This window comes from Balaenoptera physalus (assembly GCF_965194825.1).
Source record: "Balaenoptera physalus genome assembly, chromosome: 7".
In the NCBI taxonomy this organism is placed as follows: domain Eukaryota; kingdom Metazoa; phylum Chordata; class Mammalia; order Artiodactyla; family Balaenopteridae; genus Balaenoptera; species Balaenoptera physalus.
Genome location: NC_138886.1, coordinates 120,104,481 through 120,130,082, shown reverse-complemented (window position 1 = coordinate 120,130,082; position 25,602 = coordinate 120,104,481). Strand labels below are relative to the sequence as shown.

General features: G+C 37.3%; 2 long non-coding RNA genes across 4 annotated transcripts in view; one reads left to right on the top strand and one right to left on the bottom strand.

Annotated features, from left to right (window-relative positions):
- The window catches only part of LOC309664102, a 308,253-nt gene that overhangs the window by 264,374 nt on the left and 18,277 nt on the right, over positions 1-25,602 (top strand). The gene's annotated exons all lie outside the window — the stretch shown is intronic.
- LOC309664127 lies at positions 1,722-23,881 on the bottom strand. Its single transcript, XR_014265639.1, has 2 exons — positions 21,966-23,881; positions 1,722-9,296 (listed from the first exon to the last, which is right to left on the bottom strand). It is a non-coding gene; the product is annotated as an uncharacterized lncRNA (long non-coding RNA).

The following is a 25,602-nucleotide window of genomic DNA, read 5'->3' as shown; positions in this document are numbered from 1 at the left end:
TACAAACAAAAGAGATATGATAGACCTATGTTACACTTAGCTTTTTTCACTGATTCATTTATGAGAGATAAATAATTATTAAATAAAGTCAGAGATCCTAATTATTTATACAACTGCATGGTCTTCCATTGTGTAGATGTGCCATAGTTTATTTAACCTTTCCTTTTACTTAGAAACATAGTTTCCAATATCTTGAAGCTATAAACAGGGTCTCAACAGATCACTTTGTGACTTGTATTTTCATATCATTGGACATGAACCTTCATGGTATAGTCATGATTGACATTAAAAAAGAAATGCATGTGATAAAACAACTGAATAGAGCAGAATGACACAAAATAAAAAGTGTGTCTACACCTGCCACCCATTCCTACCCTATACTTCTTGGAGTCAATCCATTTCTTTTAGCCATTTCTGATTTCAGTTCTTCTGGTTATTACATCTCCAAATAATGTAAATTACATGAATGGGGTGGGTATTTAGAATGATGATCATATCTTTATTACTTTCTTGTGTTTAGAGACACCTGATGTAAGGATCAGAAGCTAGTGGTCAAAATATCAACTGGATTGAATAATAACTCAGATTAGGTTTATGTCTATAATTAGGTTTCCTAGTGCATCCCTCTCGGTACAGACTTTGGAACAACTCACTTGAGAGAGTAAGATTACAGAGAAAAAAAATCTTCCACCTGGAATCATTGTATCATATATACTTAATGTACATTTAGTATAGAGTTAATCTGTTCTGAATTCTGGAATATTTCATTTATAGATGTTTAGAATTGCCAGAACAAAATATTAGAAAGATGGATTTTAAAGTAGTTTGAAAATACTTATTGGTAGACACTTTATATCCAAGTTTTGAAGCATTGTAACAGAGATCTCCTGTATACGTGCTTTTAAGGAATAATCCATTGCCCATGTGAATATTCTGTTATCAGTATTGTTAATCCAACACTTAGGAGCAAGGTTATAGATTCAGGAGAAAATTTATACATAAATTCATAGAGCAAAAAAAAAACCATTAAGTAGAAATTGTCTGCCATTAAAAATACCATCAGCAGTCTACCCTTTTCACTAGACTTCATCTTAAAATATGTAAGGACAGAAATTAAATCAATATGTATTTTTTATTCCTGACCCAATCTATGTTTAGCCAAGCAAATGGACAGGGGAATAGTTACAAGACAAATTGTATGTCTTGGCTTTGTTGCAGGCTATTTGTCACTGTAACATATTGAAATTAAAAGAGCCATCTTTGATATCATTCTTCAACAATATATTCCCTTTTGTCACTGTTCTGCACACTGTATTTTCTTTTAAAAAAAAACCACATTTTAGAGGATCTGTTTTTTGAGACATTTAAAAAGGGCTTTCGTGGCATTTGGTTGTATGTTAGGAAGAGCTTCTTAACTTCACAAATAATGGTTCAGTAGATTACTTTGGCAGGAGAGAGTGTTGGTTTTCCTCTTCCTTTGGAATAAGAGCCAAACCACTTGCATATGTACAATAATTTGAATCTGTAATAATTTGGGGGCAGAGGCATCAACTAACTAGAATAATTAAGAAATTTCTAGTTCTATGATTTTTTTTACATGTTGCAGCTGACTTTCAAGGTGAGCATTTGTAGTTGGCAGCACGTAATATTTGCCCATGGTAAACAGAGATTTATTGCAAGTAAGCAAATGTCACATCTGGAAAAGCGGACGGTGTATACTATTTAAATACCTTGATTTCTTATCCACTGTTATTTACGAGAGAAATTTGACATCTTCTGCTCTTAGAGGTTTAATGCAATCCCTTGAACAGCTGCATAGGCACACAAAACAAAGTGGATGCAGTTTACATAAGGATTAAAGGAATATGCAAAAGTCTTTAATCCCCAAAATAAGCTAAGTGAGATGCTTCAAAAGGATGATGGAAATGGGAAGTTCTTGTCAGCTGACTTAGAAAAGACTTTAAAAATTACTTTTAAAACTCTTGGATTCACTTGGAAGTTCACCTACCTTCTGCTGGCTATCGTAGGTGACCCCTGACGTTGGTGGCCATGGTTAAATCGGTGGGGTTGTGTAAAGGTTGCGCTGACAGGTTGGGTGTGTTCTACCCTACACAGGCTGTGGTCCTGGCACACAAGAACTGGTTGTCATCACTGAAGAATGCTGCCCATTACTTCTGAGAACTTACCAACAATGAGGCTAATTCCTAAAGACTGAAAAAGGGCAAACGTAGAGACCCCGAGGAAAAAAGAGGCTGGATGAGGGTAAAAGCAGCTTTCAAACTTGGCAGTATGTTACACATTATTAAAATAATTCATCTAAGCAAACAAATTCTGTCAACTTAAGCTGGCTTTTTTTTTTTTTTTTCACATGAACATGATTTCCCTAGAAGGTAAGTGACAAGGAGCAAAAAGTAATATGATTTCACCTTAATGAGGTTCAAGGTTTTATCTCACAGGGCGTTTATCAAAACATTGTAGAAATATGGTTCAGATCGAAGAGGTCTTAGGTTAAAGCAGATGTGAGTGGCAGGAAAACAAATTTAAAAGTCTGTTCTAAATAACTTAAAAATAAGGGAGTAAGTAAAATGCAGTAAGCAGTGTTGGTGGTAGTATTGTCTTATTAGTTGTATTAATGAAAGACTTACAGCAGAGAATATATATTATGTCAATTAAACGTAGTAATTCTACCAAGTTGATGACGAATTTGGAAAACAGAGATTTATAAAAATAATGGTATTGTTAGTGCAAGAGAGTCTACTCGAAGAAAAATAAATTGAACGAGTACAACATCAGTAAAAATCAGTTTTCCAGAAGTGATGCAAAAAATGATCACATGTCATATAAGGGTAAGCAAGATACTGGAAATTATGAATCACCGTCTAGAAAGTTGGAACCCTGATACTCAGCACAGATCACCCAACCCCTCCCCCACCAGCAAGCCTTCTGAAAATTACACATCAGAAAGCACTCTAATTAGAAGAAAGGAAACATGATGGAAAGCATTTAGGGAGAGGCAGAATGTGTTCATTTTACTAGGGGTTCAATTTTAGCTTGATGATTTACTGGGAGGCTGGAAAACTGGGAGAGGGCTCTGAAAAGAGATATAATAAGGAATAGGAAATGGATTGATAAAGAAAGGGAATTTCGCTTGGAACAAAGTATATAGTGGAACTAAATGGGTGAAACTAAATGAATATGTAAAATGATACGGCACTGATGTTTATCAACTCTTCCTGGTCTCTTCTGAGGATCAGTTAGTGTGGTTTTAGAAGTAGCAGAAATGTTCTAGTCCTGTGAAAAATGCATTTGTATTTTGATGGGGATTGCACTGAATCTGTAGATTGCCTTGGATAGTATGGTCATTTTAGCAATATTGATTCTTGCATTCCAAGAACACAGTATATCTTTCCATCTGTTCCTGTCATCTTCAATTTCTTTCATCAGCATCTTATAGTTTTTGGAGTATAGGGCTTTTGCCCCCTTAGGTAGGATTATTCCTAGGTATTTTATTCTTTTTGAAGTGATGGTAGATGGGATTGTTTCCTTAATTTCTCTTTTTGATATTTCATTGTTAGTGTATAGAAATGCAACAGATTTCTGCATATTAATTTTGTATCCTGCAACTTTACCGAATTCATGGATGAGCTCTAGTAGTTTTCTGGTGGCAACTTTAGTATTTTCTACGTATAGTATTTTGTCATCTGCAAACGGTGATAGTTTTACTTCTTCCTTTCCAATCCGGATTCATTTTATATCTTTTTCTTCTCTGGTTGCTGTGGCTAGGACTTGCAATAATATGTTGAATAAAAGTTGCAAGAGTGGGCATCCTTGTCTTGTTGTTCCTAATCGTAGAGGAAAGGCTTTCAGCTTTTCACTGTTGAGTGTGATGTTAGCTGTGGTTCGTCATGTATGGCCTTGTATAATTTGAAGGTATTAAATGTGGAGAATAAGGTAAGCAAGAGAAGCATCATGTCTGTCCCATTGGACCACGTCAGTCAGGTTCTTACAGGGAATTACCCACCCCACAGGGCTATTGCTGACATTCTGGTGTAGTCTTTGAGACATTTTGAGAGGTTAGGAAATTTTGTGAATATGTTTGTTATAATAATATACCAGTTATAGAACACGTCATTGAATTTCCTTTCTCTTAAAACATTCACTTTAATAATTTGCGCTCAGCATGTTTAAATAAGGTCCCCCCCGCTACCCCCGGAGTTTTGGAAAGGAGTTTAAGCCAAGAGGAGTGTGATAAGACTCTTAGAAAATAACATGGAGTGTATGAATTGCAGCTATTTTTTGTTTAAAGGCTACAGGAACACATCATGAAAAATTTAAGAAGTTATAACTAAAATTTTTGGACACAAGAACACCGTACTTTCAAACTGTAGATATTCAAGTCAAAACTTCACTCAATAGATACACGAGTTTGTGAAAGTAATCTTTTCAGTCATAGAAACCTACTTATAATAACAGCAGTGATAATAATAGCATGGTAATAGTAATAAATGACGTTTATTGAGCTCTTAGTTTATACCAAAGACTGTTGTAGACATTTCACATGGATTAATTCATTTACTCTTCACAATAATTAGGTCCTCTTACTCTCATGATCATTTTAAAATTAGCAACGAGGGTATGGAAGTAGAACAAGATTAAGCAACCTTCCACAGTTTGTGTGCCTGTTCTGTGGTCTGACTGTAGATCCATCCCGTTTTGTTGGTCTGACACAGAACACACTTAGGTACACTTTATCAAATGACTTTCAGTTCAGTTCTACAATTAATAATCGGCAATTCCTGTTATCTATGGCCAGAATAGACACCCATGGAATATGACAAACAATGAGAGTAACATACGTAGAATTTCCCGCTAACATTCTGTAATAAAGACAGTGCTTTCTGTAGACATGGTTTACTGCAGATCCCCCTATGGAAATGCCTTTAAAATATAGTCTGCAAGTATGTTAAATTGGTACTGTATTATGGTATTAGTGTTTTTTATCTGTGTATTTAATTATATAAATAGATTTCCTGAAAGTACAGATTTGATTTTTAAACACAATGGTAAATTAAACATTCTACAAATTTTCTTGAGTTTCAGAAGACTATTTTTTTTTTTTCTTTTGCTAAAATGAGATTTCAGGACATTGTGCCTTTTTAAACTCCCATGATTTACTAAATGGAATACTTTTTAGTATTCTAAATATTTATAATTTAGTATTAGTATTTAGTTTAGTATGTAATAGTCAGCACTTTTTAGAAAATCTCTCTTTTTCAAGAGTTTCTTGATATAAAATCGTTATTATTGGAAAACAGTATTTGTCTAATTTGCCTAAAATTAACTACTAGCTCAATTGCTCACATCCTAAGAGAATTAGGAATGGAAACTCTCTAGAAGGAAACCCACCAGGTTGGTGATGGTTGTTTCCACCGATATGAGCCCACCATGAGGGTGATGAGGGGAGGTGACAGCAATATTATGCTTTGTTTTGTTTTTAATAAGAATGCATTCCTGTATTCCATATGCATTTAAAAGGTAATTTTAAAGTGATATAATCTTTTTATTTGTAAAGATGATCATGACTGGAAGAGATAAAGCTATTTCATCCTACAAAATCAGTGCGGGAAGAAAAGTAGTTAATTTAGGGTCCCAATTTTTGAATATGTGGCCAGTGTCTACTAAAGGCATGATTGAGTGATGTATGGCTTTTTAGATCTGGAGAGGACATTAGAAATCAATCATTTTTTGCCCTTTAGTCTCTGTCATTTCATTAATTAGCTTCGACGTGTGACTTGGGACCTAACGATCAGGAGACAAGGTAGATTTGAAGTGAGCAGAGGCCCTCTGGGGAGAACCACCCTGACAAATGCAGTGCAGATGCACTGTTTGTTGGGGATGCCCGGTGGAGATTTTCGCGGTTGGGTCTGTGTCACAGACTCAGGGCAGTGGGGACAGGTCAGGGCTCTGCAGGGCAGGCCCACAGAGAGGCTGCGCATCAACCCTGCCGCAAGCACTGGAGCCTATCTCCCTGGAGTCATGAGCCACGTGGATTCACATAGCAAATTTCTCTTCTGTAACAAATAGACAGATTGGGTTCTGTCTTTATTTCTTTTACTAAAATCCCTGATTGATAGCTAAATTTTTTGTTTCTACTTTATCCACCTATGCGATTTTCTTCTCATTGGAAGAAGCTATTAGACTTTTCCCCATCTCATCTTTTCCATAAAAGTATATATTAAAGATTAATTCACAGATGAACTAGCTTAAATGTCCTGTACAGCACTTGTGAAACAGGTGTTAACTTTTGTAAAATAGGCACAATTCAGGTCTTTTAGGTAGCGTTTTGGAGTTTATAGGAAAACATAGAATCCAAGAAGTTTTAGTTTCTCTGTTGGTCATATAATTTATCTCAATAAAAGTCTTTGGGCAAGAAAACAGAGACTTGAGATTGAAAACTCTATTTCCAAAATGAGAATGTAGGAAGTGTTGAAAGAAATTGAGAACACATGTGCCTAAATGCACAAATGCTTTTATTTTATAAGCAAAAACCAAAATAAAACCACCCCAAAACCCTTAAGCCCCAAGTAATTAGTGCTTTCACACAGTTAAGGACTGTCAGAGCGAAATCCAAGGCTTTCTGGTGCTTTTGTTCCAATACTCTGTCCCTTTCACATGATTCAGCTGCCATGACAATACCCATGGTCATCTCTGAGTTGCTGCTGCTGTGTTCTCTGAGGGCAAATTTGGGAGATCCAGGCTCAGACCTCCTGCACTTGCTTTCACTGCCTCTGCCCCAGCTCTTGAGAATCCAGCCTCTTGGGAAAGTTCATTCCCCTTCTCTCTCCAGGCTCCACTCTCAGGAGTGGAGCAGTAACAGTTTGCCTAATCAAGTCGCAGTGTGTTTCTAAGGTATGTCCACCTGAAACGTCGAATAATTCCAAAAGCTCTCATATTAATTTCAAAATCTCTCTGTCTGGTCATTATTACCCAAAAGCCTTTTCCCAAATGGGAAAAAATCCATTATCACTCAACCTTCAGCCCAACATTTCTGAATTACTGAAGAAACTTGATTTTCCAATTCCTTGTCCATTTTATAAGAAAGCGTCCTTTCTATTGATTCATTCATTGAACAAGTCTGTACTGAAAGGATCTATTATGAGCCTGGCAGTGTTCTAGGCTATAGAGATACATGTGTAAACAGAATGGATTTTGTTTGCAACATTTCTGTCCTTGTGGGGCTCACATTCTATTAGAGAAGACAAACAACATGCCTACAAAATAAGCACATGATATGGCAAGTTAGATGGAGGGAATGCTGGGGGAAATATTGAGCAAGACTGGGAGGATGGATTCTGGGGCTTGGGTGGGATCACAATTCCAAATGCATCAGAGAATCATCATCGGGAAGGTGACAGTTGAGCAAAGATCTGAAGGGGAGTGAGGATGTGGAGGATGTATTGAGATTTTCACGGAGGAGGGTATAAAATTGCTCAGTTGCATGGAGTGCAAAGTGACTCGGGAAATGTACAAGGATTGCTGGGTCCTTTGAAGGGCCCACTTGAGGTTGACTTGTGGGTATACATTTAAGATCAGACAAATCAGAATGCTTGTGATTGTGTGTGTGTGTGTGTTTATCCACATTCAGTTACACAAGGGCAAGCATGCAAGGAGTAGGCAGAAAGTTGTATTTGGCAAGAATTGTGGGTATAATGAGGCTGGAGAGGGTCAAAAAAATTGAGAATGTGATTCTACTGATTGCCCATAACATTTATACTGGGTTCAGAGGGAAGACCAGCTTATTATGGGCATGAAGACAGAAGATGGGAGAATCAACTGATTGTATGTCCTGGTCAAGTCAGAGGATTACTGGAAGCTTTCTTAGTGCTCCTAGTAACCACACTGACATTTATTGAGTACTTGGTGTATCTGGACATGTGGACACAGTGCAGACTGCTGTAGATAGATTATCCCTTTAAAGGTTCACAGACCTCTGGGGTAGATACCATCCTGTAATCAACCTCATTTTGCAGATGATGAAACTGAAAGTGGGAGTGGACCTCTCTAACTCTCTAGATCAGTCACATTAAGATAAGGTGATATGTATGAAACCTGTAAACTTCTATGCAAATATAACTATTATTCAGTGGATAGGGGCCTGGAACGTATATAACATGTAGTTTAATTAATGGCCAAAGTTAGCCGTAGTGACAAGTCTTCTGTGTCCTCAAACACAAGGCCAAAATATCTTACGAATTTAGGGAGGTGTTTTATTTCCATGCTTAGTAATCTGATTTTCATACACATTCAAAGAGCACTGTGTGAATACAAGAAAAATCAAGGTATTAGAATAGCATATTTTAATCTCTGGGAACTTACTGCTTTTCTTTGAAAGATAATAGATCTTGATTGATATCTTATTTCATGGAGTTTCAGACACAAACTGGCTTGTGAGGAAGATTTCAGTATACTTATGTTCAATTTCAGAAATAAGAGAGCATGATGTATTTTCCATATAAGTGTGAAATGGTAGAATATGTATTTATCAGTGAGAACAGAAAACCTAGTACAGTAATCAAAGACCAACGTGACTTAGTCGTTTCTCTAGATAAGACTCTGAAAGGAGGAAATTAACCCTCATCAACTGGGTTCATAAAATTAAATTATAAGCTGATAAAGAACTGACTCCACCTCGGATGTCCTTTCCAACTATCATTCGTAATCTGTCTGTTCAATTTAAGAAGAATGACTCAGCACTCCAAGTGCCGTGCACCTCACTGAGAAGAGCCGTTACCAGGAGTGAATCGTCTAATTGTTGCCCCTGGGATGGGAAGCCCTTGGACTCCTGGTGTCCCAGTTGTCAGGTCTGTGGATATAGTAACCAGAGCTGCATTTCCTGATAGTTATTTTCTCCCATCTTCCCTACTTTTGTTACCAAACTCAGGTTCGGCTGCTTGCTGCTCAAAAGCCAATCATTTGAGAGGCAAGTGTCAGTAGAAAGGAAAGGTGCTTTAATCAGAAAAGCCGGCCATCTGGGGAGAAGGTGGACTCGTGTCCTGAGACCAGTTCTGAAGATTCTGCTCAGCCATGACAGTTTTTAAAGGGGAAAAGGGGGAAGAATCTCAGTGAATCATTAAGGCAGGAGGTTGGGTCCTGCATCTCCATTGCGTGCAGACTGGCTGACTCTTTCTTCAGATGTTATCTTGCCTGTGTGATCTGCCTGCAGGATTGCTAAGAGAGCTGTTGGGGGGTAGAGAGCTAGTCATTCTTTAACTACTTTTCTTCATTCTTCTTTTTATCTAGGAAAAGAATCAATAGGTTAATTAGATTCTTTCGGGGTTTAGAGGGGAATAGAAACGGGCAAACAGGAAAGGGGCAAAAGAGCTGCTTTCACTTTGAGTCAGTGGACACTATATAACCTCTCTTAATTACCAATAATTGGCAGCTTTAAAAAAGAGTTTTAAAAATAACTGGATATGGCAGCCAAACTAGCTTCTCTCCATGAGTATTTAAAAGATGTCAGTGGACAGGTGAGAAGGGCTTCACTCTGTGACCATGCATGCCACGTTAAATCAGGGCAGAAAAGCAGGAGGGATCATTTGAAGCATCTAATCCATTCCCACAGTAATGAAGGGCCATCAGTTATGCTTTATTTCTCAGTGTTTCTTTCAGAAGAGGCTGTCACCTTTAATTGATGCAAATGATAGAGATTTCCTGAACTTTGCTGGGGAGTCAGTTCTGGGCTAATGTACCTCACAGTTTTTTTTTCTCAACCTAATTTCATCCCAACTGTGCTTTATTTACTTCTTTCTTTCCCTTAAAGAGTCCTTCTTCCAGAATCTCTATACAACTCTAAAGAAGATTTGATTTTAAGTTAAGGCCATTCTCCCCATGGAGAGAGGTGCTATGTTAATCTATGAAGTATTCTTACCCCTGAAGACTTTGTATGCCATGTAAGCTCTGACAGCCTTAGTAATACCCTGTCTTTATCCTGTCCCTCTTTTCATTTCTTTGCTCCAAAGTTGCTTTGTGTTGCTTCCAAACTTCACCAAACAGCAAACAGGAACCTCAGTGGGAAAATGGGCAGATGACATGACCAAGCAATTTTCAGAAGAGAAACCTTAAAAATTCATTAGTAATCAGAGAAATACAGATTATGTATGTATATGACTATAAAGTATCAGGTGACATCCCATTAAACAGCCTCGATGATGCAGAGGATGTGCTGGTATAAGGTTTTTATCCATTGCTCATGGGAATGGAGAAAGCTCCACCCATCCTGGAGAGAAATCTGGCACAACTTCATCAAATTGATTGACTGTGTCCTCCAAGATGGAGCAAGTCATCTCCTGAACATACATCCCCAATAAATTATTTTACAGGACCATCAAAGAACTTGCACATGAATGTTGCTCACAGCACATTTGTGGTGACAGTGTTGAAGGTGGTCCCAGTGTCCATCAGTGGGCAAGTTGGCCAGCTTCAATCTGGTGGGTTCCCACCCCAGAGCACTCGGCAGCAGTGAGAAGCAACTAGATAGACCCCTAGCAACATGAATGGATCCTAAACCAACTTGTTAAATGAAAAAAGTGTGACTAGAGAACACCATTTAAATAAATTAAATCTACGCTCCTGTAAAATAAATTATACCTGTTACAGAAAGACATAAGAACGAAAATACATATATTAAGCACTTTAGATGGTAACCTATGGAGGAGGAGAGGAATGCATATGGAGAATGGGGGCAACAGGAATAAATAATATATAGATAAACTAAGCCAATAGGATTGAGTTTTGTGGAGTTTTGTTTAGTCTCCCCGAGACCCAAGCATAAAATATCCTTACCATCCTAGCCAGCTCTTCTGCTCGGCCACCTCTCTTTGCAAAGACACTGAATTTTCTTTCAAGCTATTTCAACTAAAACATTGTTAATTCACTTTTAAAAGTTATTATAGGCCCCACATTGCAGACATTCTTTGCGTTTTCTGTACCCCTCCCCAGTTAGTGCCCTGAGTTGGGCCTGGCATGTTACCTTGTAATACACCTTTTGAGTGAGGAAAAGGAGGATGTGAGTTCCTATCTGGAAACTTCATCCTCTGATCTCAAGGTCAAAGGAAAGAGTGTTATCCGTGAGGCAGGGCTGGGAGGGCAGCAGCCTTGGCAGGGGTGTTTTGAGGTCTTGGGAAAGTTTGTCCCGAGAGGCCTCCACTCTCTCTGACGCTCCCTTTAAGCCCTTCCTTACGTTGCAGTGTCTCAAAGCCACATTTGGGCACAGGGGAGCCTGATCCCAAGCCCAGCCCATACTCCCAGGCCCTGCTTATGCCCTGTTGTATCCGTCTCACCATTTTCTTCCTCCCCCCACGCCCCTCCTCCTGACCTCCCTCCATTCCCCAGCTTTACTGAGCTATTGTCGACATATAAGACGTGTAAGTCTAAGCCTACCTTCCTGTGTAGTCTAGCCCCTCCTTACCCGACCTTACCTCTGATTCCTACTCAGCCCCATCAGCGCCTCACAATCATAAGTCAGCTCCTGCCAGAATCTTCCCTGAATTCTGCCCGACGACCAGGGCTGGATTCTACCTGTGATTCCTGATTTGGAGTTTCTCATCCATGAAGGCCAGCAAATACTGAAGTGAATGTCAGTAAAAACAATCAGGTTCTCTAAAATATTGATGCACTTTTAAGGTTTGTGCTAGATGTGTTTAACTCATTGTAGTGGATTGAATAATATCTCCCCGAATCCATGTGTACCGAAACCTCTGCGTGTGATCTTATTTGGATCTTATTTGGAAATAGGGTCTTTGCAGGTGGAATTAAGATAAAGATAAAAATGGGATTACACTGGATTGGAGTGGGTCCTAAATTCAATGAAGGTCCTTGTAAGAGACAGGAAAGGACACACAGACACACGCAGATAAGAAGACCCTGGGAAGATGGAGTCAGAGACTGGGGCTATGCTGCCACAAGCCAAGGACGGCTGGGGTCTCTGTCAACTGGAAGAGGCAGGAAGGAGCCTTCAGAGGGAGCAGGCCCTTGACTTTGGACTTCTGGCCTCCAGACTGTGAGAGAATAACACTGTGCTATTTCAAGCCACCAAATTTGTGGTATTTTGTTGAGGTATCCCTAGGAAATTGATACACTCAGTAGAACACATGGATCACTAGTTTATGATAATCAGGTCTCAGATTGGTTATAAATTTTTATTTATTTATTTATTTATGGCTGTGTTGGGTCTTCGTTTCTGTGCGAGGGCTTTCTCTTGTTGTGGCAAGTGGGGGCCACTCTTCATCGCGGTGCGTGGGCCTCTCACTATCGCGGTCTCTCTTGTTGCGGAGCACAGGCTCCAGACGCGCAGGCTCAGTAGTTGTGGCTCACGGGCCTAGTTGCTCTGCGGCATGTGGGATCTTCCCAGACCAGGGCTCGAACCCGTGTCCCCTGCATTGACAGGCAGATTCTCAACCACTGCACCACCAGGGAAGCCCTCAGATTGGTTATATATATGTATGTATGTCATTCATTAATACAAATGAGAAAAAATTGCTTATTCTATTGTTATTATACATGGTGCTTGGTAATTTGTCTTCTGTTAGGACTGAGATGTACACTGTCTTGTAGTGGGTAAAATATCAGAGTGAAGAGCCTGACTGTGTGAGTTCAAATTACAGCTCTGCTAGTAACTGGCCATGTGATGCTGGAAAAGTTATTTTCACCCATTTGTGCCTCAGTTTGCTCACTTTTAGTGGATAATAATAGTACCTATGTCTTGGAGGATAGGATAAAAAAACTGGTTAAAATATCAATATTTTAAATACTTGGAACAGTGATAAGCATATAGTAATAAATAAGTGTTTGCTAATATTATTTCATGAAGATACCTGTCTTCAACCCTTCCTTTACTTTTTCTTAGTTCTATGTATAAATTGGGTAATAGCTATTATGTACCATGTGCAGATGATATGGGCTGTGGGCAGGGCCCATTCTGCCCCAGGTAATTTATATCAATGTGATGCACAAAAAAAAAAAAAAGAAAAGAAAAGATTCTCAATTTCATTAAATCTGTAGATTAAAATATTTTTATTTAGCCAAGAATAATATTTACATTACTCTACTGTTTGTAATTTAAGTGGCACTGTTAAATTTTTTTATGATCTTCTGGAACAGCAGATGACATTCATCGAACAAAGTTTTTCTGATTTATTTTGCACTTCATTCACTATGCAGTGAGATTGATTTTAGAAAAAGTACAGTTCCAAGGTTGAGGAGAAGAAAACCCTCTCCTCCAGATCATAGACGTCTGTTCTGTGGTATTATACTTCCAGATGTAAGAAACCTGTACTTTGTTGCTTCGTTTTTGTTTTAACCAGTGAATTTGTTGCTGTTCCTGACTGAGGTATGATTAATGCCCAAAGTTCAGTCTCACTTAGACTATTCACTTTTTGAGTTTTTTAAAGCGTATTTCCCTTTCCTTCTATCTATATAGATAGATAATTAAACTTCTTAATTAACATAATTAAACTTTTGTGAGATCTTTACTGTCCAGAAGCCAGAGTGGAAAGCAAGGTTGGGGAGCCTGTACCTCAGGTAGTCCCATGCCGGAAGCTACACACCATAGTTAATAATCTGTTGAGTGTCTGCTGTATTTTAGTGCATCGTTAGTTCTTTGATATGTTTCATTGGTAATTGTGGTGGTTAATTTCCTTTGTCAACCTGACTGGGCTACAGGGTACCCAAATAATTGGTCAAAAGTTATTCTGGGTGTTTCTGTGAGGGTGTTTCTGGGTGAGGTTAACATTTGAATTGGAAGACAAAGTGAAGCAGGTTGCCCTCCCTGATGCGGGTGGGCCTCATCCAATCCACTGAAGACCTGAATAGAGCAAAAAGGCTGAGTAAGAGGAACTTGGCTTGACTGCTGAGCTGGAATATGGGGTTTCTCTTGCCCTTGAACTTGGACCGGAATGTATACCATTGGCTCTCTTGCTTTTCAGGTCTTTGGACTCAAACTAGAGTGGTACCATTGGCTCTTTTGGGTGTCCATCTGGCCAACTGTACATCTCAGGGCTTCTCAGTCTCCATAATGGTGTGAGCCAATTCCAGACAATAACATTTCTATTATATGTATGTGTGTGTGCATGTGTGTATGCATATGTGTGTAAACACACGGTTGACCCTTGAACAACACAGGTTTGAACTGCAAGGGTCCACTTGTATGTGGATTCTTTTCAATAGTAAATACTACAGCACTATGTGATCCGTGGTTGGTTGACTCCACGGATGTGGAACCAAAGATGAGTAGGACCAACTATGGGGTTTGAACACCTGTGGATTTTGGCATCCCTGGCGTCTGCTGGAACCACTCCCTAAGGTTGCCAAGGGATGATCGTGTGTATAGGAAGGGAGGGAGGGAGGGAGGAAGGAAATGGAATGGATAGATGAATGGATGGATACATCAATAGATGGATATGATATGGATATAGATATAGATATAGATATCTCCTATTGGCTCTGTTTTCTGGAGAACCCTCAATAATATAGTAATGCAGTGTTTTTGCAAGTTTGATATTATAATCTCTTTTACAGATTAGAAAATTGAAGCTTCTTCAGAAAAGAATAATCCTAAATTTACTCAACAAATGGTTGGTAGGTCTGGAATTTCAACTCAGTTTTGTATGATTCCAAATCTCACGCTGTGTCCACTTCATGACAGTCAGCTTCATCACAGCTGCTCAAAAGGTGCAAAGAGAGCCTGAAACCAATACTGAATTTACCCCAAGACATGTCAGCTCAGAAATATTTCCCTACTGAAGACTGATTGCCTCTGAGAAGCCGCACACTCTCCTCTGCTCACACAGCCCCTCCTCCTCTCCTGAGTTAGTGCTAAGTGCATTCTCCACAAGTATATTCCAATTCAAGGCTGAAAGAACAAAGTCAGTTTATCATTTATTGCATTTTATTCATGCAGCTTATTTCCATCCCCAGAAATAGATAAGAACTAGTACCATGTATTCTTCTTAAACTCCATTTAATTCCCACTGAATCTCCAGCCCTCAAATTCTTAAATAATTACACTGCTTAAATGTGAACAATTGTGGTAGAGCCTTTTTATGGAAACTTTTTATGAAAAATCGTTAATCAAGATCACCTTTCTTCCAACTGATTGTTACCGTGCACAGAACACCTGTGAGTCTAAATATTGTTTCGAGGCCTCTGGATCTTTTCTCTATTTCTATTCTTAGAATTGCAGCTAGGTGGGGTATAGCACAGTGGACCCATTCCTGTTTTCTTTTTGTTAATGGAACATGTGTTTTATTCATCGAGGAGAAGTTATTGCTACTTTTTTCTTTCTGTTTTGTCAGACTAATTTAACATCATTAAATAGTTTTCATGCCCTTACATACTGGGTTTCTGTTATTCAGTTTTCGTTTCTAATGGACTAGATTTGAACTCTGCCTTGAAATAATCTTGCATTTGTACTGGACTCTCTTTTGCAAAGTTTATCTCATCTGTTTTTGGCTGGTTTGCAGAACAGTGATTTAAGCAGCTTGTTGGCTAGGTTTTATTGCCTCCTGGCTTAATTCATTTTCATATAGATGCTCTCCAGTTATATTTAAAAGGGATCATAGGATGTTTTCTAACTAAGTACTCCCCTTTTTAGGAACCCTGCCACTGACTATTATATACGGGGTCTTTTCATCTTTTTAAAAAAAAAGTGGAAATAAACCAAAAAGCCCCCTTAGCATGCCTCTTTTTTTTTTTTTTTTTTAGCACAAACTCACTCTAAAAACCATTTCCACTCAAGTCAGCTCTATGAAGCTCTTGTTCTCTTCAATTACTGCTTTTTTTCTCCTTTTTTTGAGGGGGGGGCTGCTACACTTTCTTGCTGTGTCCTGATCCCACTTTTAGGGATATTTTGTCAGGTCACCTGCTTTCTAAGTTCACTCCTTTATGAGCTAGCGGGGCATGACAAAGGGAAGCCACTTAATAGTTTTACTACCTAACCCTGACACCTTATTTTTCAAAGGGGTGTCTTATAAATGCTCCCAATTTTTATCAGATCTGAAAGAAAGAGTATCTCAAAGAACAGCCCTTAAGCACTTGCCAATTAAATCTGGTCTATTTCCTAGGATATTTTTGAGCTCCCTTTGAAGAAGTGTTTCTCTATGTCTCAGATCTGTTAAATTGTACTCTTTATATTGCCATTTATGCCACAAAAGTTTTGTGACCTCTGAGTAATTTTTTGAGATGGATTTTCATAGCATTTATGACTTCTATTTTGAATTTGTCAGTCTTTTCTCCTGCACAAGAAAGAGGGCAGAAAGGGTATCCCATTTTCTGAAAAGAAAGCGAGTATATAACATATAGTTTAACAACCACTTGAAGGTTTTAGAAAATATAGAAAAATTTGTGTATCATTTTTGCAAAGGGCCTCAGGATAGGAAAAGGAAATGTAGAAGGAATAACTGACTACAGCACTTACTTCCTAAAATTGTTTTAGACTCCTAAACCATAGAACATGAGATGAAATTTGCATCTAACATATTTCTTAGTTAGAAAACATCCTTGATCCCTTTTAAACATAATTGGAAAGCATCTATATGAAAACGAATTAAGCCAGGAGTCAGTAAAACCTAGCCAACAAGCTGCTTAAATCACTGTTCTGCAAGCCAACCAAAAACAGATGAGATAAACTTTGCAAAAGAGAGTCCAGTACAAATGCAACATCTCAAACTGAACAACAACAACAAAAAAGATAAGTATTTACTTTCATTAATTGAATGAAGTGATGATAAGGATTCAATATTTAAAATTCCAGAACAGTATGTGTTGATTCCTCATTCTCATTAAAAAGTATCATCACTCTGTTTAAACACAGGAAAGATAGTAAAATTCATACATTTAAAGGTAGCGAAGAGAAGACCTCCACTCCTGGAAAGAATGGAGTAGATGTATTGAATATACTTTTCTCAATTCCTCCTGCTAAATACAACTAAATATTCTGGATGATATATAAATAACATAAGAAAACCGAATGGTGGAGAGAAGGAAACAAACCAGCTATGGGTCTTGGGTCCTAAGAAATGACATGGTAGTTAGTTCCCCAGGGTTTTCTTTTTGTCTCATATAACCTAAACTTGGAGCTGGAAATCCAGAAAAAGCCCCAACATAAGCTTTCTCCCTTCTGGCAAAGCACCAGTAAAAGTACCACCTGCTCCATTAAATGTTGAGTGGGTAGCCTAGACTGCCATCCTCGCTGGCTGTGCCCACTGCCCCCTGGAGTGGTCAGAGAAAGCTTAGGAGGGAGCAGGGCCTTTCTTTCCCACAGAGCAGTAATAGTACCCTATCCCCAATAGCATCAGTAAAGGCCACTTGGGGAGCCTGGACTTCCACCCCCACCAGGCAGTAATGAGGTAGCCCTTTTGAGAAGTGGTTTCCTAAGAGGTGTGGTGAAAAGTCAGAACTTTCACCACTGCCCACTGGTCAGTAGGTAACTTTCTGCTCCCCTAGGTGTCAGTACAGGCTGTGTAGGGAAGTAACAAGACATCCCTGCCCCTTCCAGCCAGAAAGTTATCAGTGGAGGCCTTTCAGGTGATCAAAATTCCTACTCCTGCCTAGCAGTGATGAGGAACCCCCTACCGTGGTCATCATTGGAGGTTACTTTGGGAATCTAGACTTCTGCCCACTTCACGCAGTGATATGGTGGCATCCTCCTTCACCTGCCAGGATGGAGTCAAGGAAAGCCAGCTAAAATACAAGTATGGTGCCCCAAATGTCCGTAACATAGTATTCAAAGTGTCCAGATTTTAATCACTCATTCTGAGGACCAGGAAGATCTCGAACAGAACAACAACAACAAAAAAGATAATCAATAGATGCTTGCACCTAGAAGACAGAGATGTTAGAGTTATTTGACAACAATTTTAAATCAGTTCTCATAAAAAAAAATGCTTCAAGGAGCAATTGTGAACACATTTGAAATAAATTTAAAAAATGGAAAATCACAGCAAAGAAATAAAAAGTCTCAGAAAAGGAATAGAAGACATAAAGAAGAACCAAATGGACCATTTAGAACTGAAAAATACATTAACATAATTTTAAAAAACTTCACAGATGGGCTGAATAGCATAATGAAGGGGACAGATGGAAGAATCAGGCAACTGGAAGCTAGAATGATAGAAATTACTCGGGAAGCTAGAACAATAGAAATTACCCAATCTGAATAGTAGAGAGAAAGACTGAAAAATATATTGTATAGAGCCTCAGGTACCTGTCAACCTATAACAAAAGGTCTCACTTTTTTGTCATTGAAGTTCTAGAAGGAGAAACAAAAGGTGGTAGAACTAAAAAAAAGCACTTGAATAAGTAATGGCTAAAAAATTCCCAAATTTGGCACAAGATATACACCTGCAGTTTCAAAAAGCTGAGTGAACTCCAAATAGCATAAACCCAGTGAAACTCACACCAAGATACATCATAGTAAAACTTCTGGAAAAGAAGAAGAAAACAATCATGAAAGCAGTGACTCACCTATAGGGGAAAAACAATTTGTATGACTGGGAATTTCTTGTTAGAAACCATAAAGGCCAGGAGGAAGTGGCATATGTGCTGAATGAAAACAAAACTGACAAGAATTCTGTATCCAGTGAAAATATCTTTCAGAAATCAAGGCATCAGGTGAAGAAAAATGAAGAGAATTTGTAGTCAGCAGAACTACTTTAGAATAATGACTAAAGGGCTTTTCTAAACAGGAAGGAAATGGTTAAAGAAGGAACCTCTGAACCTTAGGGAAGAAGGAAGAACACAGTAAGCAAAAATATGGGTAAATACAATGAACTTTCCTTCTCCTCAAGTTTTCACAGTTATGTTTGGTGATTGAAGCAAAAATTGTATCCCTGTCTGATGTAGTTCTAAATTTGTTTTAGAAAAAATACTTCATACAGTGATTTTATTAAATGGGGGAGGTGTAAAAGAACATGAAGGAAGGTAAATTTCCTACACTTTACTTAGACTGGTAAAATGATAACACCAGTAGACTGTGATAGGTTATGTATATACAGTGCAACACCTAGAGCAACCACCAAAAAAGCTACACAAAGACATGCAATAAAAATACTACATATAAATGAAAATGGAGTTCTAAAAATGTTCAAGTAACCAATAGTAAGGCAGGAGAAAGAAAACAGAGAAATAAAAATCGGAGCACAAGCATTAAACAAACAAATACAAAATGGCAGACTTAAGCCCTAACATATCTATTATTACATTTAGTGTAAATGGTCTAAATGCACCAATTACAGACAGAGATTAGCAAAGTGGATTGAAAAGCATGACCCAATTATATGCTGTCTGCAAGAAACTGACTTCAGTTATAATGCTATAGGCTGGTTAACAGTAAAGTGATGGGAAAAGATATGTAATCATTAATCAAAAAAAGCAGAAGTGGCAATATTAATATTAGATAAAGTAGACTTCAGAGCAAAGACTCATGAGAGATAGATATTATATGATGATAAAAGAGTTACTCTACTAAGAAAACATAGCAATCCTTAATATGTATCCACCAAACAACAGAGCTACAAAATATGTGAAGCACAAACTGATAAAACTGAAAGGAGAATTAGACAAATCCATAATTATAGTTGAGACTTTAATACTCTTTTCTCAACAATTGTTAGAACAATTAAGCAGAAAATCAGTGAGGATATGAAAGAACTCATTATCAATTAAAAGAATCAAATAAACATTTGTAGGACACTCCATGCAACAACAGCAAAACACATTATTTTCGGGTCCCACAGAATGTATATCACGATTTACCATATCCTGGGCCATAAAACAAAACTCAACAAGTATAAAAAAATTGATAGATACAGATTGTGTTCTCCAACTGCAACAAAATTGAACAGGAAATCAATAACAGGAAATTCTCCAAATACTTAGAAATTAAACAACTCCTAAATAATCCATAGGTGAAAGAGGAAGTGTCAAGGTAATGAAAATAAAAATACAACACCTCAAAATTTGTGGGACACAGTTAAAATAGTGCTGAGAAGGAAATATAACACTCAATGCATGCATCAGAAAAGAAAGTTTTAAATCAATAATTGAAGCTCCCACCTCAAGAATGTAGAAAAAGCACAGCAAAATAAACCCAAACCAAGGAAAAACTAATAAAGATAATAGCATAAACCAATAAAATTGAAAAAAAAAAATAGGGAAAATCAATAAAACAAAGAACTGATTCTCTGAGATTAAAAAAAAATTGATAAAGTTCTGGTAAGACTGACAAAGAAAATGAAGATACAAGTCATCAATATCAGGAAAGAAACTGGATATCACTATGGACCCATCAGACATTAAAAGGATAATAAGGGAATACTACAAACCAATTTATATACACAAATCTGACAATTTTTATAAATAATCCAATTCCTTGAAAAACCTAACTACTACCGCTCACTCAATATAAAACTGATAATTTGTATAGCATCATAACTATTAAGAAAACTGACTCTGTAACTTAAAAATTCCTGAAAAAGAAATATAGAGGCCCAGATGGCATCACTGAAGAATGTTTCTGAATGTTTAAAGAATTAACACCAATTTTACACAGTGTCTTGCGATGTGTGTGTGTGTGTGTGTATTTCTCCCTCGCCTGAAAAAGGAGGAGGTTACCAGATGATCCCTAAGGATTCTTCCTGAAGGTAGTCTGTCTTGGAGGGAATAAAACTGACTGATGACCTATGTTAAGTGCATCACTGAATATACATCATAGGAGATGGTGGCAGTTAATCGATATTGGTCAAGGTGCTGGGCTTTTTCCACAGCGTGGAATAACAGAGGGGCACAGAAAGTTCTCATATCAGTCAGTGTTGCTTCATTTTTTCATAACTCATGAAGTTGTATTAAAATGGCATCTGTATTAACTAAACTGTCATTACATGCATTTTTCTACTAAAATTAATATGAACATACCATTTGACACAATATAAATCATTAGAAGCCATGGTTTTGAATATCACAACTTCTTGACTGTGTACCCTCCAAATTTTCATCTTTTTGAGGATAAGGTGCCTCCAAACTTTCATTTTTCAAAGGTCATATACAAACTATGTTTTAGATGTGGCCTTCCTTATGTTTTCACCTGCTAGTGCTTAATAATTAAATTGTTTTGCTTACATAATAACAAGTGGATATTTTTAAGACAATCTTCATTTTCTCCAAAACCCTGTTATTGACATTTTAAATACCACATTTTTTTTCTTCCAGTGATATCCACGCTTCTTAGCATTCACATAACTAGGATTACGATTTTATAATTAAATAGAAGAATAACCTTTAAGAGTAGCTCATTAGTTGTGTTCGATTGATTTTTTATGCATTTTTGGATTTATTCTCAAAAATACCCCTACATTTTATTTAGATTTTTGCTTCCTGAGTACTGAGCAAATTGTGCCCATCCTAGAGCATGTTTTTCAAAGAACTTAATTACACATTGCATTGAGCTGATAGAATTGCTTTTTGATATGTGAAAGATAAGATTCAAAATTGTAAATTGTGGCAAAATGTAAGCCTTGCATAGCTGACAAGTCCTTGTTTAGAGTGACATAAAGCATTTTTATAGTTTTTAAGTCTCTGAAGGGCATTACGACTAACACTATTTCCTCATTTAACTTAACATATTTCCATGAAGTACTCCAGTGGGACAGTGTTGAAGAAGCACAAACTTTTAAGTTACCAGTGATTTAATTTAACACGTTTCTGTGGTATTTACATACACAGATTGCATTATTTATAATTAAGTTCCCTAGTCGTGTCTGTGCAGCTTTCTAAATCCCTCAGTATCCCTCTGCTTCCTTGAAAAGTTCAGTCACATCTGATAACACCAATCTGGCATTTAAATGTGACAAATGTAGATGCCACACTCATTCTTCAAATCATATATACAAAGTGACATTCAGAAGACCGTCTACCTTGTGTCCCTGGCATCACTGTCCGAGGCTCTCCTGGATCAGCGGTTCCAAGGCTGAGAGTGAGGTCCTTATGTTGAGAGCGCCTGGTTTGTTCTGATTAATATTCATTTTGAAAAAGGAGAAAAAGGGTGCTGCCATTTGAATGTTCGTGGTTACTAGAAAACACAGTCGATAATTTACTATTTGTTTTGATTATATTCAGTGAATCTGTATAAAACTGGAATTCACTCCAAATGCAGCTTAAAAAAAAGAAAAGATTTAGTGGCTCCAGTCTAAGTAGTTTTTATTGGATGTTGTCTCAGCCTATTATGACTCTCATTTCATTATAAAGCCATGAACTTTCTCTATAAAAATTTTGTTAAAAACATCAAATATACGCAACCACTCTCACCCCCTAATTGCATGGTTTCCCCTGCCTACATGTAGCTCAAACCTTATTTTGAATCAAACTGGAAATTTTTAGTTTCTCATTCTTACTATATTGATTAGAAAATACATTCATTATCCTTTTTTTTTCAGTCTTACAATTTTATTTTATTTTATTTTACTTTTTCACATCTCTATTGGCGTATAATTGCTTTACAATGTTGTGTTAGTTCCTGCTGTATAACAAAGTGAACCAGCAAGAGGGAGGGGATATGGGGATATATGTATACATTCATCGTCTTTTCTCTCCTGTCTTGTTTCAGTGCATTCCTGTTATTACTTCTCTTTTCATTTCATTGTGACCATTGTGGATTCTAAGAGCCAAGTGTATCAGTAACACTTTCCATTTAATTATTGTTTCCAAGTGGTAGGAGAAGATAGGAAAGTCTGATCTTCTTAGCTTGTTCCGTGATAAGAAATTTGCACGCCAGCAACTCCTCTGTCATGAAGCCAGACCAGATGGAAAACTCGTCTGGCCCTTTAAGCAGTAGGTGTATCACCTGCATTCTGTTAAAACTTGTTTGATGAGAATGAACATATAGTATTTTCAAGTCCTACTATTGTTTCAGAGACTATTAGTCTCTGAAAAGAAAATATGAGTAACTCAGGCAATCAGGCCAAAACCTGGGACCCAGCTGAAGCTTGAACAAATTGCAGCCTCAAAGAATGAGTCCTGGGGTCTCCCAGGTCACGATTTAGTGTTAATTTTTCACTCTTACTTGGGAAGCTCACAATTAAATAAACAGACAAAACAGGGAAGACCACAGTCGTACTTAAACACTGAGGGCAGTTGACACTTACTTGTTATGTACCGCTGTGTTTATTGAGTGAAGTCCCAGTTTGCCTGGAGTGTCCCAGTTTTAGCACTGACCATCCCATGTCTCTGGAAACTTCCCAGTTCTGGGCAAACTGGGATGCAGGTATCCCTGTAACGAGGTCATGACATTTAATTAAAAACTATCCACTTGTTTTCATTTCACTGTATTTGAATAAATGCAATTATGTTTTAAGATAAACAAGAATATTAAGTGCTCATTATTTTTAAAATATCTGACTGAACAGTCATCAAATTTACTTCAGATTATCTATTTTAAGTAGATAATTAAGTAATTGTTCATGGAAAACGTTAGTTTGGGCATAATACAATTAAATCTGAAGTTGTAATTAAAATAGACTTTTGAAAGACACTTTATAAAAAATAGAAAGACACTTTATGTGGTAAAATAAGAAATATTAAGACTGTTTTAAACCCTTTGTTAGGCCCTGAAATGATAATAAAATGCAATCTTTTTTCTCTAGGAACTTACAGTGCCGAGTTTCCAAGTTTCTATGGAAACAACATTGCAATTTTAATAGAGTAGATAATTGTGTGCATTCATGGGCTCCATAACTAGTTTGCTTAACAAAAGTTGAGTAGTTATTTTTTTCGTCATACGTATAGTGCATATATATGCTAAATTTTGGTCCTGTTTGTCTTAAAATAGGCATGTTCTTTTGGAAGCAAGAGTCATTTGGATTAATTGAATACTAATTTTCCAAAAAGTAATAAATACTTGTATTTTTGTATGACAGAGTCAGGAAACCACATTCTTGAATTACGGTCCTACAATCTGAGGACTATACAAATATCTAAGAAATAGCCAGAAAGAAATAGCAGGTGCATATACATGACTGGTTATTTTTCTCGTCTTTTTACAAGATATGTGGTACTTGGATGGCACTGTGTCTTGCAAACTGCTCAAAGCTTTGACTAGATTTCTAGACTAGCTCAGATAAACCAAATTTGTGCACATGTAGATAAAAACTTTATATTCACAATAAAGAGAACATATTTTCTAGTGCTGGTGATAAAACAAAAAAGTACAAATTAATACAAATTATTTTTAAGAGTTTACCACCTTGAAGCCAGTATGATCTTTTGGCAACGCAAACGCAAATGTGAATGTGACACTTCTCTACACGTGCACACACACACACACACACACACACACACACACACACACACACACACACACACACACACACACACACACACACACACACACACACACACACACACACACACATGCATTCACAGATAACGCTCTTCATTGGATTCTCATTGCTTTAAAGATTAGGACCAAGATGAGAAGATTTGATTAGTGTCTCAGGCTGAATTAAATCAGGGGCCACATCTGGTTTTGCTCAACACTGTTTACTCCTAGCCTAGCTGTGCCTAGGTCTTAGTCAACACCAGAGTTGGATAAACATACAAATTAAGAGTTTTTTCTCACATGCTGGCATTTGAGGAAAAGCAGATTAATTATCAAAGGATGGTAAGGATAGTAACTTTAAAGGGAACTTCAGCAGAATTTTAACATGTCAGGGGGTGGTATTTGTTCCTTACTATATATAATTGTTTTCAAAATTCCTGAGGCAGGTACAGACCTACCACCACACTAACATTTATTAGCCATAGTTGAAATAATTTTTTAAAAACTCACAATATGTCTAAAGAGAAGGAAAGAAAGAAAACATTTTCAAGTGATTGAATGATAATTAGAAGTGGTAAGAGTAGATTTACCAGAATGTATATTTGTGTATCTTGAGAATCTGTGTAAAGTAGTATTTGCTAATCTGAGAGTGGTTGAAGATCAAAGAAAGTTGCATAAAGGGGAGGAAAGTGATACAAATGAGATGATTCTTGAGCCAGTTAACAACTCAGTTACTTTTCCCTGAGCTGGAACGACCACCTGGAGAGTTAGGTGAAAAACGGTGGATGGTTTGCCCTTCCTTGTACAGAATTAAGGGATATCAATGGGGCCCAGAGTTGTTTTAATAATCGGAACTGATTAAATTGTATGTTTTGTAAGATGATTACATTAACAAAGATTGATGAGATGATTGATTGCTGGGTTTTTTCCCCTAAAAACACAACACTGCATTGTGTGCAAATCCTTAGCAAATTAACTACACTTACACCAAATTCGAAATAGTAACACACTTCTGCATTTGAAAATTGATTAAATCACTTAGAATTTAGTATAACTACTTGAGTTCCATACAGTATGATTTGACTTAGTACACAAATAAATCAATAATATAGAAAGATACTTACTTGACGGCTCCATGCCCCAAAGATAAATGGATGTTGATGATATTTTTAATGATCATCGCAGATGGAAATTAACAGCTTCCCATAGAATCCCATTCCAGTGTTAAATTATACTGT